The sequence below is a fragment of the Triticum dicoccoides genome, chromosome 7A, assembly GCF_002162155.2.
Source record: "Triticum dicoccoides isolate Atlit2015 ecotype Zavitan chromosome 7A, WEW_v2.0, whole genome shotgun sequence".
NCBI classification, from domain to species: Eukaryota; Viridiplantae; Streptophyta; class Magnoliopsida; order Poales; family Poaceae; genus Triticum; species Triticum dicoccoides.
Window position 1 is genome coordinate 354,616,974 of NC_041392.1, and position 7,726 is coordinate 354,624,699.

A 7,726-nucleotide genomic window follows, 5' to 3' on the forward strand; every position below is an offset into this window, starting at 1 on the left:
TCGAATACGGGTATCGAGTCCCCTTTGGTGGGATTCACGTCTTCATCGGCAAGATCGGCGAACCGGGCCCTGAGCTAGACACCTGGACCGACATCGTCGAGACGGCTCAGTGTGCAAGCCCTTCCCCGGTTCAGCCTGCAGCAAGGCATGTTTTCGTAGGTGTCATCCACGGAGCGAAATATGAGGATGGACCGGCATCTGATGGAGAAACCGTTGTCTTCTCCGACGACGAGTCTTCAACTGGAGAGACCGAATCGCTGTATCAGTTGCAGGACGGCCGGATTAGCGGAGGGTCCGATGGCAGCAGTATTCCGGACCCCCTCGATCTGCCAAACCGGGTCGCTATCTTCATGGCCGGTACACAATCAGCACACCACTCATCAACAGCCGCGGCAATGATCTCCAGTTCAGTGACAGCAACGCCGGCGGGGGCAGCGGGCTCTGCGCCACCTCCGGCTCAAGTTCTGTCTGACTTGTTCAACGCTTTGGCAACATTGATGGCCATGGAGGTGGATGCAGCAGCCCAGGACCAGCACAATACGGAGATTGTGAAGGTGATAGATCAGATACCTCAGGCTAAAGCAGACCTAGCAGTAGAGAATGCTAGGATGGCTACGGAACGGGCCGAGTTGGAAGCTCAGGCCTACCGGCTTAGGCTGGATCAGAATGCCTCAGAGGAAGTCATGAGAAGAAGATACCGGTCACATCTCCCGCCGGGTTATGAGCCAAGAAATGTCTTCAACACGCCAGGAGCAGGAACTAGTAACCAGCCAGTGTTAAACCAGACGGAGGCGCCAGGAACAGGAGCGCCCGTTCAGCCGCGCACGATGGACCCACCTCGCCAAAACAACATTGTGCCGCAGTATGTTCTGATGCCCCCAGGGCATTACTCCAACCCGTTGGACAACATTGTGGCCTCGGCTTCACGATTGGCAGCCCTCCCAACCGACGGCGAGTCACCAGCTGCGATTGAGGCACGACGGGCTAGAGAGCTCCTTCAAACAGCTTTAACCAGCAGCATGCTTATTCGCATAGTTGTGAGAGGATTCATTCCACCCCCCGCCCGAGCCGGAGCTACAGCAGGCACGTTGAGGATGAACCGGCCGTGTCAAGCAGTGCACGTCGCCGTAACTCGCCGCGAGGGCACAACCCGGCCGGGGGTGGTGCCAATGCGCAGGATGTGGTGGATCATAGTCGTGCACGTCGAGAGGCCGAGTTAGAAGCTCTACATGGAGTTCGTCAACCTACTTCGGTTCACCCTACTGCTTCAGTGGAGCCAGGTGTGGTCTTCAGTTCCTTAGGGGTGCCGTGTCTCACGTACGACTGCCCAAAGATTTCAAGGGACCTCGTAAGGTACCCAATTACACCACTGATTTGCAAACAGAGGCATGGGTTGAAAGCTACGAGATGGCAATGGAGATGTTAGATGTGGATGAAGCTGTGTGTGCTAAATACTTCACCATGATGTTGGAGGGGACAACTCGTACTTGGTTAAAAAGCTTGCCAGCTAACTCTGTCGAATCATGGGCCTAATTAAAGCACCGGTTTATCCAGAATTTTAAGGATACTTATAAGCAGCCTATGTCAATTGTGGATCTGGCAGCTTGTGTCCAAGAGGATGGGGAGTGTCGGGGAAACTGATCCACGAACACCTATGGGGCCGGCGGACCGGGCCCCTTTCAGTTCGGCGGGGGGCGGAGATCGCACGAAGAGCAGATCGAGGCGAAGCACACGAGCAGTTTACCCAGCTTCGGGGCTCTCCGGAGAGATAACACCCCTACTGCTGCTTGTTTGATTATCTTGTGGTCTTGCTCCAGAGAGAGAGAGCGTAGTGTTTTTCTGGGTTACGAATGGGTCGAACCCCCTCTACGTTGCGCATGGGCCTCCTTTTAAATGCTCAAGGGGTCACTGACAGGTGGCAACGCAGAGAAGGGTACAAATGTAAAAAGTGGGGTGGTTGGTACAGTTACTTGTATAGTGCACCCTACCTAACCCTGACGGCAGGGGACAAGGGCATTAAATGCCCGTCTGGGTCGCCCAAACAGTGCAGAAAAGGACCGTTAGGGGCGCCACCGTTCTCCACGATGGCGATCTTGTCAGCTTCGCATGCCACTGCGCACCGCTGGCTGCACAGCCTCCCTCCACGCGCGCCTGGAGAGGCCCCCAGGGCGACACGTTGGTGGATGCGCTGGAGCGTGGGCACAGAGTGGCCGCCTGCCGCGGCAAGCGCCTTGCCGCTGTTTTTATCTTGTCGGGTCCGGAAGCTTGTCGCTCACCGGGTCTCGAGGTACCTTGGTTGGTCTTCCCGGCAAGCTCCTCTTGTCGGGGCCTTGTTGCCTTGCCGGAGCGCGTGGCGCGTCGCGGCAAGTTCCTTGGAGTGCCTTGGTTGGCCTTCCCGGCAAGCTCCTCTTGCCGGGGCCTTGTCTCTTGAGCTTAAATACTTTGTTCTTGAATGGCTCCAAGAGAACCACGGAGGATCTTGGCGTTCTCCCGGCAAGCCTTGCCGCGGGGTGCTGCAACTGCCCGTGCACAAGTTCGGGGTACTAGGGTACCCCTATTCTAGTACACCGACAGGAGCCCCCGGGCCTGGGCAAGACACGGTGCCGAGCGCTGTTGGGCCAGGCCCAAAATAGAGCACGGGCACACGCGGACTGGGCCACGCCGAATCTCGCTCCGTATCCACCGTGCTCTCCCCTAACGGCACGCGTTGAATGCGGCGTCGTGGGAGAGATCGTGGGTGGTTCTTTATTCAGAAGGGCGAAACGTCCGCCCCGTCCCTCTTTATAAGCAGAGGAAACAAGGGCAGTTCGTTCCCCCTCGTTGGTTGCTACTACTCCATCTTCACGAACCTCCGCCGCTCCCCCCTTCTTCTCGAAGCCGAGAGAGCACCGCTCCGCCCCCCATTTCCACCAGCATCACCAACGCCGTCGACCTCCCCCACCAGCTCCGCCATGGCTCCGAAAGCCGACAAGGGAAAGGGCGTGAAGTCGGCCAAGGCGCAGCGGCTCGCGGTGCTGCGGAAGGAGCGGGCGATCTTCTCCCCCCAACTCGGCGTGAAGGAGCTGAGGGAGTACTTCTACCTCTTTTGGGCGACGGAGACGCGTGCGCATTCGCGCACGAGGGTACTCCCGGCCGCTGCTTCGGAGCTGGCTCCAAACGGGTACCCATTCTTCGCGCTGTTCTTCTATTGGGGGCTCTACCCGCCCTTCTCAGAGTTCTTCTGCGATATCATGAACACCTACGGCTGCCGCCTCCTTGATTTCACCTCCAACGCCGTTCTGACCATGGCAGTTTTTGCACATTTGTGCGAAAACTTTGTCGGAGTCCACCCCAATGTTGCCCTTTTCCGCCACTTCTTCATACCTCGGGTAGAGAGAGGAGAGCTGCTTGCCGGAGGGATCGCCTAGATCTCGAGAGTCGGCAAGAAGGAGGCGTACTTGGAGGGTGAGCTCCACAGCAAGTGGGAGGAGCGGAGAGCGGAGTGGTGCTGGATCGTCGAGGAGAATCCGCAGCCCTTCACCGCCGTGCGCCAAGCTCCAATAGTGCGCGGCAATGACTGGAGCAACGTGGCCCCGGAAGACGAGAGGATGAAGATCGCCATTACTAGGATCCTTCGCCTCAGGCTTGCCGGGCTCACTATAGGCGCTGTAGGCGCAGATTTCCTCCGCCGCCGCATCGCCCCCCTGCAGGAGAGGGGGAGGCCCGCCTGGGAATTCAAGAACTTGGCGGACATCATGAGGCTGCGGCCGGGCCTCAACTACAACTTCACCGTCTTGGAGCTGGACGCAATGCTCCTGGAGTTATTCAAACGCGACCCCCAGCACCCATTCACGCTGCCGAGGGGCGTCATTCCATTGTGCAACAATTCTTCGCTTGACCGGATCCGCGCCATGATGCCGTTGTGCGATTCACACGGAATCGTCCCAACTTGGCAAGAGCCTGCGAATGACGTCGTGCAAGCGTTCTTCGACAACTTGGAAGAAGTGCCGGTCCACGCTGACGAGCAGAAGAGCCTCACCCGTGACACCACCGACGAGGAGCTGCAGCGCATCGCCACTAGGGCGGAAGAGGTTGCGGCCGCAGCTGCCGCGGGCGTGTTTGGGTTCACTGTGGAGGAGGCGGAGGTGGCAGAGGCGGCAAACCTCGCCGAGCGCGCGGAGTTCATTGGTGAGGAAGAGCCTGCCGGCTCTGAAGCTGAGCCGAGCGAGGCCAGCGAGGAAGAGCCCGAGCCTTCAGAAAGCTTGCCGCAGGCGGAGCCCCCGGCCCTGCCAAGAAGGCGTCTTCGCAGGGCCGCGGACGTAGCGGGGCGGCAGCCGAATCAACAGCCGCCGAGCCGTGCGACACGCTCTACCACGGCAAGCAATGTTGCCGCGGGAGCGCCTCACGCAGCAGCGACAACTGGAGCGGGATCTTCCCGGGCCACTGCCACCGCCCCCGCCCAGCGGGCAAGGGATCCTACTCCTCCGCCCCGCCGCACCAGAGGGGAGCCGGACTTCGATCTTTCCGCGCTCAGCTCCGACGAGGAGGAAGAAGAGTAAGTTTCTTTGGTGCTCTTGTAGTTCTTCAATCTTGTTGTTTTTATCTTGTACCTGACTTGCTTCAATCTGGACTCCTTTCTTTTCAGGACGCTGGCCCAGAGAGCGGCGAAGAGGGCCAAGGCCGCGGTGATCATCATCGAAGATGACCCCACCGTGTCAGCAGGGGGTGGGTCCGAGACCACCTTGACGGACCCGGCAACCACTCCTCAAAGCAGCCCCCAGCGTAAGTTCATAGTTAGCTTTCTGCTGTCGGGCGCGCATGAGTGCTTTTTCCTTTGTTGATATCTTGCTTGTTGATTTGTGTAGGAGCAGAGCAGCCACATCAGGAGCGCCCGGAAGCTGGTCCCGAAGTGCCATCTGCTTCGACTACGCCGCCAAGGGAGGGGTTCCCGGTAAGGGAGCGCTCTCCGGCAAGGGAGAACTCTCCGGCAAGGGGCATCACCGTCGATCCTGCAGCGGCCGAGACCGCAACTGCAGATCTTGGCACGGGTAATTCACTTGTCCAAAAACTTTCCCTTGGGTTCTTCTTCTTTTGATTTTCTTCTCTTGGATTTTTGATTGATTTTTCTCCCTTCTTCGTTCTTCAGACCCATCTGCTACTGAGCCAATGGAGACAGAGGGCGCCGGCGAGGAAGGGACCGGTGCTGATGAGACCGCCGGCGAGGAGGCCGCCAAGGCTGCCGCCGCAGAAGCCGGCGAGGGGTCGGGCGATCGCACTGATGACCCTGAGGCCGCAGGAGCGCCAGGCACTGCACCGACCGCCGATCCTTCTGCCGCTGCTGCGGGGCCGGGCTCCGAGGAGCCCCAGCCCGGCGCCTACTTGAAGGCCGGCGACGATATCTTCATCAACCTACCCTGAGTGTCGAGCTCCAGGGCGCCGGTCGAGGGGGAAACTTTTGATGGGGAGGTGCTCGCCTCTGCTGGACTGTCGTTGGTCGACACGCCCAGCAGCAGCAGTGGCGAGCCTGAGGAGGAGCAGCTGTTGCGGAAGCTGCTGTCACTCTACCGCGCACGGCAAGCCAAGCTGGCTTCCCGGGAAGCGCTTTTCGCGAAGGCGGGAGTTGACATGGAGAAGCGCGCGGAGGAGCTCCGGGGCCAAAATCAAGAAGCTCTCCGGTCCCTGGCACAGGAGCGGGAGCGACTCGACGAGGAGCGCACGGCCTTCCTTCTCGAGAAGGCCGAAGCTGAGGAGGAACAAAGGCTGGCCGCCGAGAAGCAGTCCGCGCGAGAAGGCGAATTGGTGCAGCGGAAGGCCAACCTCGACAGCTACGAGGAGGAGCTCGCCGAGCGCGAGCAAGCACTTGGTGGGGCGCTCAAGGAAGCAAAGGACGCTGCCGCGATTGCATAGGCCGCCAAGAAAGAGCTGGAGGAGAAGGTGGCGCAGCTGGAGGCCAATATCGGGAAGAGCGGCGAGGAGCTTGCCGCGCTCAAGCGTGAGCGTGAGAAGGATGCTGCCGCCCACGGTGAGCTGCAAGGTCTTCTCGCTGAGAGGGGCAAGGAGCTCAGCGCCGCCAAGGATTCCAATGCGGACCTGGAGTTGAAGCTGGCCACGCTGATGCAGACGCTGGAGGCCGCCAAGGAGCGGGAGAAAACCTTGTCCGAGAAGGTCAAAGCTGACAAGGCGCTGCTGGAGAGCATCGTAGTTACCTAGAACTCGTTCAGAGATACTGTGGAGCACTGGACTGAGGGTCTGGTGAATATTGCCGCAGTCATCAACGAGGAGCTGGCGCAGCTGGGGATGGAGGACTTTGGGTATCCCTCCGACGAGAATCTCCAAACCAGCGCCAAGCTCAGCCTGTTCTTCAAGGGCGTGGCGACGGCACTCCAGCGGCTCCGGGAAAGGATCCCAAAGCAGCTGGCCGACGAGTCGCGCAAAATCTGCACCGGGGTTCTCCAGAAGGTGCTGATGAAGGTGGCCTTCCGCAATCCAGGCCTCAGCTTCACCAACGTCCTCAAATCCTTGCCGCCAGACGCCGATCGGGACGCACTCAAGGCCCTTGTCGCACCCATTGTGGACAAGGTGAGTGAGATCAAGAGGGTTGAGGGCGACCGCGTAGACTAGGCCGCCCATTTCTTCTTTTCCCTTGTCGCTGCTAATCATGTTATGAAAACAGTCTGTTAGAGCTGCACAAGTTATCTTGTAATATAACTTTATTTCTATTATCAATTGCTATGTTATTTCCTCTATTAGATTCCTTCCTTTGTATGTTTTTACCCTACGCTTCTAGGGAACTTGTCGGCGCAGGCGCCCGAGCCGCGAGCACTGGGTGCGGAACGTCAGCAGCCTGCTGGCGGCGCTGCTTCCGGCAAGAAACCTTGTCGCGACTAGATGCAGCACACTTAAGTTGTTGAGCGGACTCGAAACAAAGTAAGGGCGCAACTAGCCACGAGTTGGTTCCTCCGCTCACAGGTTTTCCATACAAAGCAGGGTCGTTCGAGGAAGATAACTCAAAAATTTAAAAACTGATTGCTCAAACTTTGGCAACTTAGCTTTTTTGTCGTTTGCTTCCCGGCAAGGCAAAACTTTGCTTGAACGACGCCTGGTCCATACCACAATCTTCTCCTTCCCCCCCGGCAAACTTGTGTGCGAGGGAACCTTCTTTTCCTTTGTTGAAAAGAAGAAAGAAGAGAAAATAATGATATGGAGCCTTTCGGCTCGTTATTGCTTACCGGATGTAGGTGCTGCACAAAGTGTCAGATAACGCACGCAAGAAAGAAACTAATGCATGAAATGGACAAGTTGTGCTGAGCACATGGGGTTTTACTTATGCACGGGATCTGTGCCCGGCTTTGTACAAAGGATTACATGCAACAGCGGCAAGACTTGTACAAAAGGTGGTTGCCAGAACGGGTTCCGGCAACCGCGCCCTACGGGAAAAACTTATGAAGATGTTCTATGTTCCAGGAGTTGCTCACCGGAATGCCATCTTCGGTCTCAAGGCGGACAGCGCCGGGCCTTGTGACTCGTTTCACCCGATAAGGGCCTTCCCACTTCGGCGTCAACTTGTTGGAATTCTTGGCGGACTGAACGCGCCGAAGAACAAGGTCGCCTTCCTCGAAGCTTCTGGCTTTAACTTTGCGGCTATGGTAGCAGCGCAAAGCTTGCTGGTATCGAGCAGCTCGTACAGCAGCCTGAAGACGATCTTCCTCAAGGAGCAGCGCGTCGTCTTGTCGCAGCTGTTCTTGCT